The sequence below is a fragment of the Choloepus didactylus genome, chromosome 1 (assembly GCF_015220235.1).
Source record: "Choloepus didactylus isolate mChoDid1 chromosome 1, mChoDid1.pri, whole genome shotgun sequence".
NCBI lineage: Eukaryota > Metazoa > Chordata > Mammalia > Pilosa > Megalonychidae > Choloepus > Choloepus didactylus.
In genome coordinates this window covers 203,956,202-203,976,202 of record NC_051307.1, presented here as the reverse complement: position 1 = coordinate 203,976,202, position 20,001 = coordinate 203,956,202, and the positions used below count along the sequence as shown (strand labels likewise).

The following is a 20,001-nucleotide window of genomic DNA, read 5'->3' as shown; positions in this document are numbered from 1 at the left end:
ATGAAAACATACGTTCACACAAAGACCTGTGCCTGAATGTTTGTTTATGGCAACTTTACTCATAGTAGCCCTAACTGTAAAGAACCTGAATGTCCACTGACAGGTGATTAAATAAAGAAATTCTGTTATATCTTTATTATGGAATATTACTTCATGATAAAAATGACAAATTACTGAAATGTATAATAATATGGATGCATCTCAAAAGTATTAAGCTAAGTGAAAGGAGCCAATCAAGAAAGACTGTATGTCTCCATTTTTTATGACATTCTGGAAAAGGGAAAACCATAGGGACAGAAATCAAACCAGGAGTTGCCATGGCTGAGAACAGGGGCCACAGATGTACCACAAAGAAAACTGAGGGAACTTTTGGGGGGTGATAAAAAGTTCTATTTCTTGACTGTGATTTCACAACTGTATACAGTTTATAAAACTCAAACTGTACATTAAAAAGGGTGAACTTTTGGTGCATATAAATTATAGTTCCACAAACCCAACTTTAAAAAAAGATGGGATATACCTAGTGGGACGATATTAGTAGAAGGGGAGAGATTGAGGAGAGAGGGGAAATAACTGGAAAAGAAAAATCCTGGATTCTGATAGAATCCAGAGAGAAAAAGATAAGAGTGAAGGAGAAAACAGTAAGTGTTGTATTAGTTAGGGTTCTCTAGGGAAACAGAATCGATGAGAGGCGTCTCTGACTATCAAATTTCTAAAAGTTACTCATGCAACTGTGGGTATGCATGAGTCCAAAATCTGTAGAGCAGTCAGCAAACTGTCAACTCCAAGGAAGATGTCCAATGAACTCCTCAGGAAACAAACCGGCAACTTTGATGAACTACTCAGGAAATGAACTGGGATCTTCAACGAACGTGTTCGACGAACTCCTCAGGAAACGCTTCACTGGGCAGCCGAAGAAGTGAAGGTCCTCTAGTTGTCTCGCTTATAAATCTTCAACTGATTAACTGGATTAAATCCAGCCAATTGCATTCTCTCATTGTGGAAGACATGCCCTTTGGTGAGTCATCAGTCATAGCTGCAGTCAATTGACTGATGATTTAATAAACCATCCTGTTGGTTTATTAACCAGCCACAAACATCCTCATACCAATTGTTAGGCCAGTGTTTGCTTCACCAGACAGCTGGGTACTATCACCTGGCCAAGTTGACACATGAACCTAACCATCATAAGTGTAGATACAAATAAGTTTTTAGTTTTAGAAAAAGAAAGTCGAGACTTATCATAAAAATAAGAAAAAGAACATCAAAGTAAAATAATAAGAAAAAAAAACAAAAACAAAGAGACATCTAAACACATTAGGAGACATTCTCAAGGCCATATGTAAAGAAATGTAACAGGGAAAATAGAAAAGATGGCTGTCATATAGAGAAGTGGAAAGGTAGCAAGAAAGGGGCATTATATCTTGAATTTTTATAAATCTCTCCATTTGCTTCACTGCTGCTATTGTAGGCCACCCCTGGGTTTTAGCTTGGACTATTACAATAGTTTCCCTACTGATGGCTCCCCTTCCCTTTTTGCCATTCCACAACCTATCCTTCAAAGAGATTGACCCTTTTCAAATGTAAATCAGATCATACCACTTCCCATCTTAAACCTTTTTATATGCTCAACTGATTATTTTTATTTTTTTAAAAACTGAGGAGAAATTCACATAATACACAATTAGCCATTTCAAGTGTACAATTAAGTGGTATTCAGTGTATTCACAAAGTTGTGCTTCCAAACCAGCTCTCTCTAGTTTCAAAACACTCTATACCCATTAAGTAATCACTCCCCAATCCTCCCTTCCCCCATTGTCTGGTAACTTCTAAATATGCCTTCTCTCTCTATTAATTTGCCTACTAGGGAAATCTCATATAAAATGAATCATATAGTATGTGACCTTTGGTCTCACTTCTTTGACTTAGCACCATGTTTTCAAGGCTTATCCACGGTGTAGCATATATCAGTACTTCATTCCTTTTTATGCTGAATATATCCCATTGTATGTATATACCACAATTTGTTTATCCAGTCATCCCTTGAAGGATGTTTGAGTTATTTCCACATTTTGGCTATTATGAAAAATGCTGCTACAAACATTAATGTACAAGCAGTCAATTGATTTTTGACAAGGGTGCCAAGTCCACTCAATGGATATCCACACGCAAAAGAATGAAGTTGGACTCCTATCACAATACATACAAAAATTAACTCAAACGGATCAAAGACCTAAAATGTAAGAGCTAAAAGTATGAAACTCTTAGAAGAAAACAGTGGTATAAATCTTCATGACCTTGAATCACGCAGTGGTTTCTTAGATACACCAAAAGCACAAACAACAAAAGAAACAACGGATAAATTGGACTTCATCAAAATTAAACTTTTGTGCTTCAAAGGATATCATAAAGAAAATTAAAGATGACCCACAGAATGGGAGAAAATATTTGCAAATAATATGACTTATAAGGAACTTGTATCTAGAATAAATAACTCTTACAACTCCATAACAAAAAGACAAATAATCCAACTAATAAATGAGAAAAGGATCTGAACAGACATTTCTCTAAAGAAGATACACAAATGGCCAATAAGCACATGAAAAGATGTTCAACATCATTAGCCACCAGGGAAATGCAAATCAAAACTTCAATGAGATAACACTCCACACCTACTAGAATGGTTGTAAAAAAAAAAAGATTGTTGTATTATAAGCGTTGGTGAGGAGGTAGAGCAACTGGAAGCCTCATACAGTTCTGGTGGGAATGTACAATGGTGGAGACACTTCGGAAAACAGTCTGGCAGTTCCTCAAAAGGTTAAACACATGACCCAGTAATTCTACTTCTAGGTATACACTCAAGAGAAGTGAGAACATATGCCCAATCAAAAACCTGTGCATGAATGTTCATAAAAAGCATTATTTATAATAGCCAAAAAGGAGAAACACAAATGTTTAAGTAGATAAATAAAAGATGGAAGGTATAACCATACAATGGAATACTATCCAGTAATAAAAGGGATGAACTTTTGACACATACTAAAACATGGATAAACCTTGAAAACATTATGCTAAGTGACAGAAGACAGTCACAAAAGACCACATATTATATGATTCCATTTGTATGAAAAGTCCAGAAGAGGCAGATCTATATAGACAAAAGTTTACTAAGGCTAGGGGGTTGAGGGGAAATGGGGTGATGGCAAAGTGATATAGAATTTCTTTTCAAGGTGATTAAAATGTTCTAAAAGTGAGTACGGTAATGGTGGCACAACTCGGTGAATAAATTAAAAAACCACTGAATTGTGTACTTCAAATAGGTAAATTATATGGTATGTGAATTATATCTCAAAGTTGTTTTTTGTAAAACCAAACAACAAAACCTTTTCATGCTCTTAGATAAAATCTTTTTTTTTAATCTTTTTTTATCTTCATTTTATTGAGATATATTCACATACCACGCAGTCATACAAAACAAATCGTACTTTCGATTGTTTACAGTACCATTACATAGTTGTACATTCATCACCTAAATCAATCCCTGACACCTTCATTAGCACACACACAAAAATAACAAGAATAATAATTAGAGTGAAAAAGAGCAATTGAAGTAAAAAAGAACACTGGGTACCTTTGTCTCTTTGTTTCCTTCCCCTATTTTTCTACTCATCCATCCATAAACTAGACAAAGTGGAGTGTGGTCCTTATGGCTTTCCCAATCCCATTGTCACCCCTCATAAGCTACATTTTTATACAACTGTCTTCGAGATTCATGGGTTCTGGGTTGTAGTTTGATAGTTTCAGGTATCCACCACCAGCTACCCCAATTCTTTGGAACCTAAAAAGGGTTGTCTAAAGTGTGCGTAAGAGTGCCCACCAGAGTGACCTCTCGGCTCCTTTTGGAATCTCTCTGCCACTGAAGCTTATTTCATTTCCTTTCACATCCCCCTTTTGGTCAAGAAGATGTTCTCTGTCCCACGATGCCGGGTCTACAGTCCTCCCCGGGAGTCATATTCCACGTTGCCAGGGAGATTCACTCCCCTGGGTGCCTGATCCCACGTAGGGGGGAGGGCAGTGATTTCACCTTTCAAGTTGGCTTAGCCAGAGAGAGAGGGCCACATCTGAGCAACAAAGAGGCATTCGGGAGGAGGCTCTTAGGCACAACCATAGGGAGGCCTAGCCTCTCCTTTGCAGCAACCGTCTTCCCAAGGGTAAAACTTATGGTAGAGGACTCAACCCATCAAACCACCAGTCCCCTATGTCTGTGGTCATGTTAGCAACCATCGAGGTGGGGTAGGCCAATACCCCTGCATTCTCCACAGGCTCCTCAAGGGGGCACTACATCTTTTTTTTTCCCTGTTTTTCTTTTTTTTTTTTTTTAACTTTCCCTTCTTTTTCAAATCAACTGTATGAAAAAAAAAGTTAAAAAGAAAACAAACATACAATAAAAGAACATTTCAAAGAGACCATAACAAGGGAGTAAGAAAAAGACAACTAACCTAAGATAACTGCTTAACTTTCAACATGTTCCTACTTTACCCCAAGAAAGTTACCTAATATAGCAACATTTCTGTGAACTTGTTCCTACTATATCCATCAGAAATTAACAGACCATAGTCATTCCTGGGCATCCCCAGAACGTTAAATAGCTTATCTGTTCTTCTTGGATTATTGTTCCCCCTTCCTTAATTACTCTCTATTGCTAGTTCCCCTACATTCTACATTATAAACCATTTGTTTTACATTTTTCAAAGTTCACATTAGTGGTAGCATATAATATTTCTCTTTTTGTGCCTGGCTTATTTCGCTCAGCATTATGTCTTCAAGGTTCATCCATGTTGTCATATGTTTCACGACATCGTTCCTTCTTACTGCCGCGTAGTATTCCATCGTGTATATATACCATATTTTATTTATCCACTCATCTCTTGAAGGACATTTGGGTTGTTTCCATCGCTTGGCAATTGTGAATAATACTGCTATGAACATTGGCGTGTAGATATCTGTTCGTGTCACTGCTTTCCGATCTTCCAGGTATATACCGAGAAGTGCAATCGCTGGATTGAATGGTAACTCTATATCTAGTTTTCTAAGGAACTGCCAGACTGACTTCCAGAGTGGCTGAACCATTATACAGTCCCACCAACAATGGATAAGAGTTCCAATTTCTCCACATCCCCTCCAGCATTTGTAGTTTCCTGTTTGTTTAATGGCAGCCATTCTAACCGGTGTTAGATGGTATCTCATTGTGGTCTTAATTTGCATCTCTCTAATAGCTAGTGAAGCTGAACATTTTTTCATGTGTTTCTTGGCCATTTGTATTTCCTCTTCAGAGAACTGTCTTTTCATATCTTCTGCCCATTTTATAATTGGGCCGACTGTACTATTGTCATTGAGTTGTAGGATTTCTTTATATATGCAAGATATCAGTCTTTTGTCAGATACATGGTTTCCAAAAACTTTTTCCCATTGAGTTCGCTGCCTCTTTACCTTTTTGAGAAATTCCTTTGAGGTGCAGAAACTTCTAAGCTTGAGGAGTTCCCATTTATCTATTTTCTCTTTTGTTGCTTGTGCTTTGGGTGTAAAGTCTAGGAAGTGGCCGCCTAATACAAGGTCTTGAAGATGTTTTCCTACATTATCTTCTAGGAGTTTTATGGTACTTCCTTTATATTGAGATCTTTGGACCATTTTGAGTTAATTTTTGTGTAGGGGGTGAGGTAGGGGTCCTCTTTCATTCTTTTGGATATGGATATCCAACTCTCCCAGCCCCATTTGTTGAAAAGACCATTATGACTCAGTTCAGTGACTTTGGGGGCCTTATCAAAGATCAGTCGGCCATAGATCTGAGGGTCTATCTCTGAATTCTCAATTCGATTCCATTGATCTATATGTCTATCTTTGTGCCAGTACCATGCTGTTTTGGCAACTGTGGCTTTATAATAAGCTTCAAAGTCAGGGAGTGTAAGTCCTCCCACTTCGTTTTTCTTTTTTAGAGTGTCTTTAGCAATTCGAGGCATCTTCCCTTTCCAAATAAATTTGATAACTAGCTTTTCCAAGTCTGCAAAGTAGGTTGTTGGAATTTTGATTGGGATTGCATTGAATCTGTAGATGAGTTTGGATAGAATTGACATCTTAATGACATTTAGTCTTCCTATCCATGAACATGGAATATTTTTCCATCTTTTAAGGTCCCCTTCTATTTCTTTTAGTAGAGTTATGTAGTTTTCTTTGTATAGGTCTTTTACATCTTTGGTTAAGTTTATTCCTAGGTACTTGATTTTTTTAGTTGTTATTGAAAATGATATCTTTTTCTTGAGTGTCTCTTCAATTTGTTCATTTCTAGCATATAGAAACATTACTGACTTATGTGCATTAACCTTGTATCCCGCTACTTTGCTAAATTTGCTTATTAGCTCTAGTAGCTGTATCGTCGATTTCTCAGGGTTTTCTAGATATAAGATCATATCATCTGCAAACAATGACAGTTTTACTTCTTCTTTTCCAATTTGGATGCCTTTTATTTCTTTGTCTTGCCGGATTGCCCTGGCTAGCACTTCCAGCACAATGTTGAATAACAGTGGTGACAGCGGGCATCCTTGTCTTGTTCCTGATCTTAGAGGGAAGGCTTTCAGTCTCTCACCATTGAGTACTATGCTGGCTGTGGGTTTTACATATATGCTCTTTATCATGTTGAGGAAGTTTCCTTCAATTCCTACCTTTTGAAGTGTTTTTATCAAAAATGGATGTTGGATTTTGTCAAATGCTTTTTCAGCATCTACTGAGATGATCAATTGATTTTTCCCTTTTGACCTGTTAATGTGTTGTAATACATTGATTGATTTTCTTATGTTGAACCATCCTTGCATGCCTGGAATGAACCCCACTTGGTCATGGTGTATGATTTTTTTAATGTGTCTTTGGATTCGATTTGCAAGTATTTTGTTGAGGATTTTTGCATCTATATTCATTAGGGAGACTGGCCGGTAGTTTTCCTTCTTTGTAGCATCTTTGCCTGGTTTTGGTATTAGATTGATGTTAGCTTCATAAAATGAGTTAGGTAGTGTTCCATTTTCTTCAATGTTTTGAAAGAGTTTGAGTAAGATTGGTGTCAGTTATTTCTGGAAAGTTTGGTAGAATTCCCCTGTGAAGCCATCTGGCCCTGGGCATTTATTTGTGGGAAGATTTTTGATGACTGATTGGATCTCTTTGCTTGTGATGGGTTGGTGGAGGTCTTCTATTTCTTCTCTAGTCAGTCTAGGTTGTTCATATGTTTCCAGGAAATTGTCCATTTCTTCTACATTATCCAGTTTGTTGCCATACAGTTGTTCATAATATCCTCTTATAATTTTTTTAATTTCTTCAGGATCTGCAGTTATGTCACCTTTTTCATTCATTATTTTGTTTATATGGGTCTTCTCTCTTTTTGATTTTGTCAGTCTAGCTAGGGGCTTGTCAATCTTGTTGATCTTCTCAAAGAACCAACTTTTGGTGATATTTATCCTCTCTATTGTTTTTTTGTTCTCTATGTCATTTGTTTCTGCTTTAATCCTTGTTATTTCTTTTCTTCTACTTGGTTTAGGATTGGTTTGCTGTTCATTTTCGAGCTTCTTCAGTTGATCCATTAGTTCTTTGATTTTGGCTCTTTCTTCCTTTTTAATATATGCGTTTAGTGCTATAAATTTCCCCCTCAGTACTGCTTTTGCTGCATCCCATAGGTTTTGGTATGTTGTGTTCTCATTTTCATCGGTCTCTATATATTTAGCAATTTCTCTTGCTATTTCTTCTTTAACCCACTGATTGTTTAGGAGTGTGTTGTTTAACCTCCAGGTATTTGTGAATTTTCTAAGTCTCTGATGGTTATTGACTTCTAATTGTATTCCATTGTGGTCAGAGAATGTGCTTTGAATAATTTCAATCTTTTTAAATTTATTGAGGCTTGTTTTATGTCCAAGCATATGATCTATTCTGGAGAAAGTTCCATGAGCACTAGAAAAGTATGTGTATCCTGGTGATTTGGGATGTAATGTCCTGTATATGTCTGTTAAATCTAATTCATTTATCAGATTGTTTAGGTTTTCAATTTCCTTATTGGTCTTCTGTCTGGTTGATCTATCTATAGGAGAGAGTGATGTGTTGAAGTCTCCCACAATTATTGTGGAAACATCAATTGCTTCCTTTAGTTTTGCCAGTGTTTCTCTCATGTATTTTGTGGCACCTTGATTGGGTGCATAGACATTTACGATTGTTATTTCTTCTTATTGAATTGCCCCTTTTATTAGTATGTAGTGGCCTTCTTTGTCTCTCAAAACATCCCTGCATTTGAAGTCTATTTTATCTGAGATTAATATTGCTACACCTGCTTTCTTTTGGCTGTAGCTTGCATGAAATATTTTTTTCCATCCTTTCACTTTCAGTTTCTTTGTGTCCCTGTGTCTAAGATGAGTCCTTGTATGCAACATATTCATGGTTCATTTTTTTTGATCCATTCTGTGAATCTATATCTTTTAATTGGGGAGTTTAATCCATTTACATTCAACGTTATAACCGTGAAGGCATTTCTTGAATCAGCCATCTTATCCTTTGGTTTATGTTTGTCATATTTTCCCCCTCTGTCTATTAATATCCTTTATTGTACCCATACCGAATCTCTTTAGTACTGAACCTTTCTCCAAGTCTCTCTGTCCTTTCTTTGTTTCTCTGTCTGTAGGGCTCCCTTTAGTATCTCCAGTAGGGCAGGTCTCTTGTTAGCAAATTCTCTCAGCATTTGTTTGTCTGTGAAAAATTTAAGCTCTCCCTCAAATTTGAAGGAGAGCTTTGCTGGATAAAGTATTCTTGCCTGGAAATTTTTCTCACTCAGAATTTTAAATATATCGTGCCACTGCCTTCTTGCCTCCATGGTGGCTGCTGAGTAGTCACTACTTAGTCTTATGCTGTTTCCTTTGTATGTGGTGAATTGCTTTTCTCTTGCTGCCTTCAGAACTTGCTCCTTCTTTTCTGTGTTTGACAGTGTGATCAGTATATGTCTCGGAGTGGGTTTATTTGGATTTATTCTATTTGGAGTTCGCTGAGCATTTATGATTTGTGTATTTATGTTGTTTAGAAGATTTGGGAAGTTTTCCCCAACAATTTCTTTGAATACTCTTCCTAGACCTTTACCCTTTTCTTCCCCTTCTGGGACACCAATGAGTCTTATATTTGGACGTTTCATATCATCTATCATATCCCTGAGGTCCATTTTGATTTTTTCAATTTTTTTTCCCCATTCTTTCTTTTATGCTTTCATTTTCCATTCTGTCATCTTCCAGGTCACTGATTCGTTGTTCAACTTCCTCTATTCTTGTACTATGAGTGTCCAGAATCTTCTTAATTTGGTCAACAGTTTCTTTAATTTCCATAAGATCATCCATTTTTTTATTTAGTCTTGCAATGTCTTCTTTATGCTCTTCTAGGGTCTTCTTGATTTCCTTTGTCTCCCGTACTATGGTCTCATTGTTCATCTTTAGTTCTTTGAGTAGCTGCTCTAGGTGCTGTGTCTCTTCCGACCTTTTGATTTGGGTGCTTGGGCTTGGGTTATCCATATCGTCTGGTTTTTTCATATGCTTTATAATTTTCTGTTGTTTTTGGCCTCGTGGCATTTGCTGAACTTGATAGGGTTCTTTTAGGATTTGTAGACCAATTGAAGTCCTTATCTCTAATTTATCAGATCTACAGCTTCGTGGAGTACACTTTCTCTAACTAACCAGCAGGTGGCGTCCACGAGCCACCTGTTCTCCACAAGCCAGTTCTCCCCTGCTTAGCCTTTTTGGTGAGTGGGGGAGTGAGTCTTGTGGGGTCCAATTGGTGTACCAAGCTTGCGTGTGTAGTTGGTGTTGCCTGCCCTGTATATGGGGCGTGTTTCTGGGCAGTCAGGGAGGGGGGGTGGCCCTAACAATCAAATCTCCCTGGTGATCCTAGAGTTTTAAAGCTGCTGCAATAGTCTAATCCTTCAGTTCAGTCCTGCCACAGTTTGTCTCTGCCACTGACCCACAAGTCCTTGGTATTGGCGTATGGCTCCTGAGACTTGCAAGTGGGCCCCTCTTCCAGGCCGTGCACCCCAGGTCCTCTGTTGAGGGATGACTGTGCTATGTCACAGGTGAGTGCCGTCCCCCCAGGGCAGTTCTGGGCTGCTGGGCTGTGCAGGGAGGCTCCCAGTCCGCTGAAATGATGGCTGAATGGGGCTCTGTCAACTCACACCGCTCCACCCTCCCAACCCTGGGACAATCAGCCGAGGTTGCAGGGAAGGCCAATGTCCACGCTCAGTTTTATGGTGTGTGCCTGTCATTCGAAGCACTTCCGTCACACTGGGCCGTCCGGGGCAGCTCCGGGCCATGGGGCTGGCAATGGGCAGGAGTGTTTCCTGTCCACCAGGATGATGGCTGTGAGTGGACACCCCCTTTTCTTGGGAAGTTGTGGTGTTTAGTGAATTTTCTCAGCCACTGGATTATTGCCTTTTGTCTCAGAGCTCTCCTAGTTCTGCTCTTGACTTGACCTGCCCAAATTGCAAGGCTTTGAAGCTTTCTGTATTGGGCTTCTTAGAGTAATTGTTTTAGAAAAAGAAAAAAGGATTAAAAAAAAAAAAAAAAAAAAAAGGGCCCTCCTCAGAGATCTAATGGGTTATTGAAATGCTAAGAGACAAAGCAACCAGGGCCTTTAAGGAAAGGTCCACAGGGCAGAGAGATCAGCTTTTCTTCGGGATTTGCATATGTGCCTCAGGGCCTGAGCTCGAGCCTGAGCTCTGCCCTTCCCCTTTCTATGTTCACCAGAACTCCAAAAATCCTCCGCTTTTATTTTGGAGTTTTTCATGTTGTTTTTTTTCTATGCCTGTCTCCTCTCTGCTGGGCTGGCTGCTCTCAGATTCTCTGGTGTCTGGTCTCCGTCTATCTATGGTTGGAGTTTGGATCAGCAGAATGAGTTTCCGATAAGGGCTGCCACTGCAGTTCTCCCTTCTCCTTCCCGGAGCTGACAGCCCCTCCTCCCACGGGACTGAGCCTGGCAGGGAGGGGCGCGGGTCCCCTGGCCGCAAAAACTTACAGATTTCGCTGATCTCAGCAGTTCCACGTTTTCATGAGTGTTGTATGAAGTATGCCCAAAGTGAGATTGCTCTGTGGTGTCCAGTCCACGCAGTTCCTGGCTTTCTACCTACTTTCCTGGAGGAGTAACTAAAACATACAGCTCACCAGTCCGCCATCTTGCCCCGCCTCCCAAAATCTTAAACTTTCAATATCTGCAAGGCTCTGTGTGGAAGACCTGGCCTGTCTTTATAGCTCCATCTCACATGGCCTTTAGTTGCTTACTACTCTCCACACACACTGCTGTCCTATATATGAATTGCTCCTAGATGCAAATTTCTCAAAAACGCCAAGCTTCTTCTTGCATTAGGAACTTTGCATTTGGTGTTACCTCTCCCTAGAATGCTGTTCCTTCAGTTCAAATGCTTGGCTTATTGCTGTCCTTCAGGTCTCAGCTCAAATGCCAGTTTCCCAGAGTAGCTTATTCTAATCAAGTAACAGTGCCCCCCCTCCCCTTACCCTCTCTATTCTTTACAGCACTTGGTACAAACTAATTATTTTGTTTATTTGTTTATTGTTTTCTTGCACACAGCAGGTACAGTTCACTACTGTATCTGTAGTTCTTCTAAGAGTCTGACCTATAACAGGTGCTCAATAAATAATGAATGAAAGTGGAAGACTTCCTGAAGAACTGCTTTGTAATGTGTGGACACTGGCTGATGAAGGTCATCATAAACTGGATGGGAAAATCACCTTCATACTGTGCAGAAACATCCCTGAGCCAACAGAGAACAAACAAGATGGTCAGCACAAATCAACTTTTATATTGGTGGCAACGGACTGAAAAGCATCAAATGTGCTGTGACAAGAGAGGCCCCCAGCTGCTCACTATAATCCATGTTCTTCCTGGGCATGCAGCTAGACCACACTTCTTAGGCCCCACTCCCCCTCCCCTGTAACTGGGTGTGGCCATTTGACTGAATTCTAGACACTGAAACGTGAATGTAAATGATTTGCACCACTCCCACATCTAGCCCTAAAAATCTCTGTCATGTGAGTCTTCATGCTGTGTTCCCATTCCAAACGCCTGGAATGAAGATGACTGCCATCAAGTCATGTGTTGATGATGACAAATGAGAGTGTCCATCAGTGCCCATGGTTGTGAATGAGGACAACTCACTTACAAATTCACTCCCCAGTGCAGTTTAGTAAGCGAGAAATAAATTTCTATTGTGTGTGAACCATTATACATCTTTCTGTCATAGTAGTTGATCTACCCTAACTAGAATGAATGCCATGCATACAACCACACAATTAGCTATTAACTTGATAATAATCTTCATGGATATTTAAGAGTAAAAGTAATTTTAGGAAGTACATGTCTTTTCAAGAGAATTCATCATTATATTTGCACTCTTCTTTGGAAGGAAGAGGTCCTACTTCTACACTGTGTGAATCTCTCAAAAGCAGACACCCATTAAGGCCACTGTTCACAGCTGCCAGACACTCACAGAGCGGGCTTCTGTTTGGAGGGCCACACCAAATTCTGGTCCAAAGAAAATAGGGTAGAGAAGGCAAATTCCTGGGTGGACAGGATTGCTGGCTCTATCAGAATCCAGTAACCTCTTTTTCTCCTCAATAATAAGAGGAGGCTCTTAAGGTTAGTTCTCAGTGCCCACCTGAGCTTCACATTTCCTTTCATGCTTCTCGTTTCACCTGGCCTTCTTCACAATTTGTAGAATAATTTGAAAAAAAAAAAATTGCTTTTTTTTTTCAAAGAGCTTTACATACACATCTATTTCCTGTCATGCCAGCTTCTCCAGTATGTATGATAAATAATGTTGCTTTCTGCTAACATTCAAACTTTTTGAAGGCAAATATCTAATCCAGCGTTTCCACAATTTGCCAAAGAAGTATTCAAATACTGCTGGGAAATATTTCACTAAAAACATTTAGACATGTTTCTACCATATATGTCTTTTCAAAGATTTTAACATGTTGTTATGTTTTGTGACTACCCAAGAAGGGAGAATGGGCAGTCAACCTCATGCAAACCTATTTGACCCCACAATCCTCTTTTGTATAAGGCAATGGAGTCCGCAGGAATACAGCAGGATAAATGCGATAGAATCTATTTGCCAATTAGAGCTACAAATACTCACATTTCCCAAGGTGCAAGGGAACCGTGGCCAAAAGAGAAAAATTTATTGATGAGATTTTACAAACACACCTCCGCAAGAGTGCAACAAGTCAGGTTTCCTCTTAAATAACCTGGGTGAGAAAACCCTCTTTCTAATGTACTATCTGACCTCTTTCAAGAGAAAAATAGACAGCATTGAAGCACTTCAGTTACGAGAGACCTGCCCTATATTTAATTATCTTTATAATGTTGAGCTAAAGATGAGTACTACATGAAATTACATTAATTTCATATTAATGAACAAAGTTCTTACAAATGAATTCCATAATTGAATCTGTGACAAGTGTAATGGTGTCTTAATTTGAAAATCATTTGGTTTTTTTTTTTAAACAGAGACCACTCAGACTGTCCTCTCCCTCTTGCTCTCCCAAAAGGAAGAGCAGAATGATCATCACTGGCAAATGGTAGTTGTAGCGAAACAACACCAAGAGCTGACTTCATGAAGCTCAGGAGAGAACATTGCACCTCCTGTATGTGCTCTACACATACAGAGAACCTTCTCTAATACAAACTATATAAATGACCTCTGAAAGTATAGTCTTCATCATTTGTTTTTAGGAGACTTTAAATTCCTGAGTGGCACTGCATTTCACACACTTCTCCATGAACAGAAATTCATACATTCCTTCAGCAAATGTTTGGTGACTGCCAATGAGGTACCAGCCTGTGTCGGGCGATGAGGAGAAGGAGACAGAGCCTCTGACCCTCTGGGAGTGTATTTCCTAAAGACTCTGTTTTAGAAATAGAAGCACCCTCTTCAGATAAATTCAGAGGAATTCTCTCAACTCTTCCAATGTAACCTTCACACTACTCATTTGGTCCTCCATGGAGATGGATGCTACCTGTTCAGCATGGTATCATGACAACCTGGCAGGTTCCTGAAAACAGGCAGGTAGCCCCAAAGTCAATCATCACTGTACAACCCAACCTTACTAATATTTCATCACAGACTCATTTTCCAATTCAGATCACTTGGCTTTATTTCTCAAGTTTCCCACTTCATTTTAAAGCACACAGAACAGAAATGCATAAAAAGTTACCATAAAGGCAAACCAGGGCCCAGTGCTGTGGTTTCCAAATTTATTTTTAGTATCACTTTCCCCCATCTTTTCAATAAAACTTTACACAGTTTACCAGAATATGAAAATTTTTAAAAGCAGAGCTGCTTTGGTCAAATCAGAGGTAGAGGGAGAGGGGAAGGAATCTTCCCCACCTAGGCCCCTTTGCTAACTACCACCTCTCCGAGACACTTCAGGGCTCCAGGCAACATTTTAAAAACTATTGGTACAATGAAAGAATTCTTCCTAGTGTCCCTTCCTTCCTTTTATTCTTTCAACAACACTCATAGACTCTTACCGTGTTCCAGAAACTCAGCTAGATGTTAGGGATATTGTTCTAGTTTGCTGATGCTGCCGGAATGCAAAACACCAGAGATGGATTGGCTTTTATAAAAGGGGGTTTATTTGGTTACACAGTTACAGTCTTAAGGCCATAAAGTGTCCAAGGTCATACATCAGCAATCAGGTACCTTCACTGGAGGATGGCCAATGGTGTCCAGAAAATGTCTGTTAGCTGGGAAGGCATGTGGCTGGTGACTGCTCCAAAGTTCTGGTTTCAAAATGGCTTTCTCCCAGGACATTCCTCTCTAGGCTGCAGTTCCTGAAAAATGTCACTCTTAGTTGCTCTTGGGGTGTTTGTCCTCTCTTAGCTTCTCCGGAGCAAGAGTCTGCTTTCAACGGCTGTCTTCAAACTGTCTCTCATCTGCAGCTACTCTCTCAGCTTCTGTGCATTCTTCAAAGTGTCCCTCTTGGCTGTGGCAAGCTCACTCCTTCTGTCTGAGCTTATGTAGTGCTCCAGGAAACTAATCAAGGCCCATGGTGAATGGGCGGGGCCACACCTCCATGGAAACTATCCAGTGAAAGATCTTGGCCACAGTTAAGTGATCACATCTCCATGGAAACATCCAATCAAAAGTCTCCAACCCAATCAACACCAATAAGTTTCCTGCCCACACAAGACTGCATCAAAGATAATGGAGTTTTGGGGGACATAATACATCCTAACCAGCACAGATACAGAAATGAAACAGACCCTATCCTTAAGGTTCTAAGTTTGGTGAGAAAGACATACACACAAACCCAAAATTCCAAACAATGTGATAATGCTATAATGGCACAGAAATGGTTTGGCAAGCTCTAGTAGAGTGAGGGCAGGTTGCCTGAACAAGTTATTGGAAAAAGTTCTTGAAAGACTTCTAGGCTTTTGCCATTTGGTAAGGGGTAGTTGGAGGTGAAGAGAAAGGGGTTCCAGAAAGAGAGTGTGTTAAGTGAAGACTCTGAAGCCTGAGACAGCCTAATGCATGAAATTAGGAGGGCACTGGAAAGCCCAGAGAAGGACCACAGGTGAAAGAAACATAGTATGAACTAGTTCACAGAAGGGATTTGTATGCAAGCATTCTCCAAACTTGGCTATCATCATGAATATCTCCCAGCTTATTAAAATGCAGATTCCTGGGTCCTTCCTTAGATCTTTTGGATCATATTTTTTTGGGAGAAATGACTCATGGAGGGAGTCTAGGAACCTGTATTTTTAAAAGTGTCTCGGGGGTTGTTAGGATCAGCAAGTTTGAAAAATCTCTCTGCTTTGGAGAAGCCCTGAAAGTTCAACTTGGAGAAGCAGCATGATCTCATAATCATGACCACTTGGGCTGCAATGCAAAAGCCAGGCTGGTCACACAGAAAATATTCTAGAAACAACTGCAGTACCCCAGGCAAATTATGATGTGGTTTTGGGACTAAAGAAAGTGAATGGATGTGAGATATATTTAGGAGATAGAGCTGACCAAATTTAGCAATTGATAAGATCTGTCCATGTCAACAAAGAAAATACACAGGAAGAAGATAAGTTCAGGTATGCAGGCTAAATTTGAGGTCTCTGTGGGTCATGTAGATGAATCAAAAGCAGGCAGCTGAAAACCCAAGAATGAAACTCAGGGAAGAGATGTGAGTGGAAGATACAGCTCTAGTACTCATCAGTTTACTGTAGCAGCAGAATGAGCCACTTAATAAGTGTCTTCTGTGTACCAGGCACTGCTTTGAGCATTTCCTTTCTTGCCTAATTGCATTTAATCCCCACAACAGGTATTTCACCTATGAAACTGAGGGTTAGAGAAGTAAAGTTCCTGGTTCGAGTGCAGAAGTAGAGAGTGGTGAAGATGGAATTCAAATATGGATCTTTTTTACTTTAAAAGTCCATGCTTTACCCATATTTCACCTTATGAAACGGGCATTGAAAAAAGTATATGGAGGGAGGTAGGTTCCCCAGGCAAATATATCTGGGAAATGCTGTGCACCAAATCTTGTCCTGGAGATGCACACTGAGTGGCATAAGCTTCGAGAGCTGCTGTGTGAAGGAAACCCAGCCAACACCAGGACCCCTATTACCTACATGGGGTACCCCGCCCCTTCTGACCAGAAAGTCTGTGCCAAAGTCCAACTCCAGCTCTGCTGGTGGTACCCACAGTCTGTCTGAAGAAATGAGGATGGGGGTGATTTGCCTGATTTGGAACAAGTAAAGACCTTTGAATGACCAGAAATCCCAGAAAACAGATTATTTTCACTTTTTCTAAATCAAAAAGAGATACTTGAAGAAATCTATTGTCACATATTCTCAAATAATTATAATAGCATTTAAAAAATTATATAGCACCTATTGGGTCTTTAAAAACAATGTTATTCTCCTGAAAACTGATTAAATGGTAGCTTAATAATCAGTTAGGTGGGAGCTACAAATAGGTGTTTTTACTCTAAAGATTTCTACTCTCACCCCAGGATCAGGCTTACAATTCTAACAATAAAAGCACATAGGTAAATAAATGGGAGTAAAGTGAGTGTAAAGACCTGCTGATAGGAAAGCATGATGTTCAGTCAATTCATCTTTGCCATCTCCAACATTCAGATCATAAAGCTTCTGAGGAAGATATGCATCCATGTGGGGAAGCTGCAGTGAAAGGTGGTGACCCTGTCTTTCACGTTTTGCCTTAACTCATCATACCTATGGAGACCAAAGAAGTGCCACAGTTTTATACTCCTCAGCTTAAGGCAAAGCAGTCTGAAAAGTTATACAAAAATAACCACGCTAGGCCCTTGATGCCAAAAATGCAATGCTAGAACACTGCTGCTTCTTTGTATAGAGGGACAGCTTTTTTACCTGGTGTAAACAAATGCACCTTTCCTAGATGGGCCCTTTGAAACTTCCCAATAGCCCAGACCCACTAGTTCTGAAAGAAATGCTGAAATGAATGAGTGGATCAATAAAAGAATGAAGGTTGAAAAATAAAACATTTTGGCTAAGAACTCTGTCTTTAACTGTACAGAATACTACTCTCTCAATTTATTTGACTAATAATATATAAGCAAGTATTATCACAAGAAAATAAAGCAATTAAGAGGTAATCATTGATAATATAATGTTTTCCAATTCATTGATTATGCAAACTGGAAAGATGTTTACACAAATACTAAAGTATGTTTCCTCTCTAAAGTCTCATGTAGAAAATATCACCTTGACAATAATAAAATTGAGAAAATAATGTCTTATGAGAGGTCACAATTTCATATCCAACACAATCAAATCATGGCATCTTCTAATGGTTATTCTAGTAATTGGAAAAAGACAATGACCTGAAAAATACACACTTTCACTAGCAAGACCTGATTAAAAATAAAACAAAATCTGAATGACCAAACATTTCTCTCTCTGGGAAGTCAATGCACAGGATGTTCTAAAGTCTTCATAGTGAGTCTTTTGAGCTACCACATAATGAAAACAAAACAAACAAGCCCAGAACAGTTCTTTCAATAGATACAACAGCAATTACCAGTGCTTTGGTGTTTATCAGCACTTTCTTCATCCAGTTACTCATGTGGTGAAGGGGAACCTGGCAGGAATATTACACGTTTTCCATGGAAAAGAGCATCTTCCTAATCTTGCTTCCCTCCCCCCTCATTATCTACATCGACACTGACCATCTTTTGTTCTGTGATTTTCAGTTTTTTATTCAGAATGTGAAAATTTTTGCTCTTTTAAATTTTATTCCTTTACTCAATACACAAGTTTTTCTCCGTTTGGCATGAAACAGGGTATGAGGAATATTCACAGGGGGAAAATCTATCACAGTATGTTCTAAGGTTTTTCCTGGTCTTTTTTGGCCTATTTCTTTTATACAGAAATCCTCTATACCAGAATATACATTATATTTATTAATTTGCTCTTGTAACTATTTCTGCTGCTATTTCTGTGCCTCAACGAAGCAGACTTGCTGATTAATGTGATATTACATATCACGGCTTGAGAGAGCTACTTATAAACAGTCCCAAAATGAGAGTCCTGATGAGAGTAGCAGTTTATAAAATCCAAATAAAAAATAGAGAAAATAGAAAAATCTTGATTATTTCCTGAATGGAAGCTAGAAAATTTATCCAACCTGAAAGCTAGATTAACATTTTGCTAGATATTTTCTTGGCTTTTAAGTACAAGATTGGGAAACTCAGGAATAATGCTCCAAAAACAACAGCAAAGAAAGATTTCCTAAATACTTTCAAAGCTTTAGTACTTAAGGATTCTAAATTTTAAAAAAAGTTTAAAATATAGGGAAAATATCTATTGCACGATGTCACATTATTTTTTACTTTCCCTTATTATGAAGGTTTGGTGATAATATTTTAAAAACAACATTATGGTAACACAAAACATAACTAAGCTCTAAGATATAGAGACAAGCTTTCATTCCAAGTCTGGCTTCTCCAAAGACAATATTCTTCCTAATTGCCTTTCATGATGCAGTATTTAAAGGGTGAAAATAAGATTTAATATTTATCGAAAAGGAATAAACCAATGTGAAAATAGCTACATCTCTCTAAACATTATTTACCTATAAATGTGCACAAGTGGATATGCCTGAGACTACAAAGGACTCTTTCACTCTAAATTCCCCTCTTTTGCTTCGTATCTTTCCCTTCTCTTGATAGTCCATGCACATAGACTCAGTCAATCCTTTCTGTCATGCTCCTGAACAACCAGTTCATCAGATCATTGATTCCACCAGGTTCTATGCTGTGCTATGCAAGATAGTAGAAACTATCCACATGTGGTATTAGGGACTGAACATGTCCCCCACAAAAGGGGAGTACAGCTCCTAACCTCTGGTCCTGTGGGTGTGAACTCATTTGTAATCAGACACAGACAAAGAGAAGCCACAAGGAGCAGCCATAAGCTGGAAGTCAGTGGAACCCAGAAAAGAAAGAAGAACCATGTGCACTGCCATGTGATAGAAAAGCCAAGGACCAAGGATCACCAGCAGCCAGCCCCAGAACACAATAGTCTGGGGAGAAAGCACTGCCTTGCTGACCCTCGATTTTGGACTTTTCCTAGACTCAAAACCGTGAGTCAATACATTTCTGGCGTTTAAGCTAATCCATTGTATGGTATTTGTTTTAGCAGGTAGGAAACTAAGACAACTCACAACAACAACAAAAAAGACAAACAACTCAATTAAAAATTGGGCAAAGGGCTTGAATAGATATTTCTTCAAAGAAGATAAATGGTCAACAAACACATGAAAAGATGGCTCAACACATTTTGGCTGTCAGAGCAATGCACATCGAAACTGCCATGACAGACCACTGCATACCCCCCAGAATGGCTATTATTTAAAAAACAGGAAAAAAAAAAAAAAAAAGCCTAGTAAAGATG

The 20,001-nt window shown here is 39.1% G+C and overlaps 1 protein-coding gene and 1 pseudogene across 7 annotated transcripts in view; both read right to left on the bottom strand.

The window, feature by feature from the left end:
• Nucleotides 1-20,001, bottom strand: part of DOCK3 (dedicator of cytokinesis 3) — a 639,207-nt gene that overhangs the window by 211,517 nt on the left and 407,689 nt on the right. The window lies entirely within an intron of this gene.
• On the bottom strand, nt 13,589-13,790 carry LOC119510788 (annotated as a pseudogene).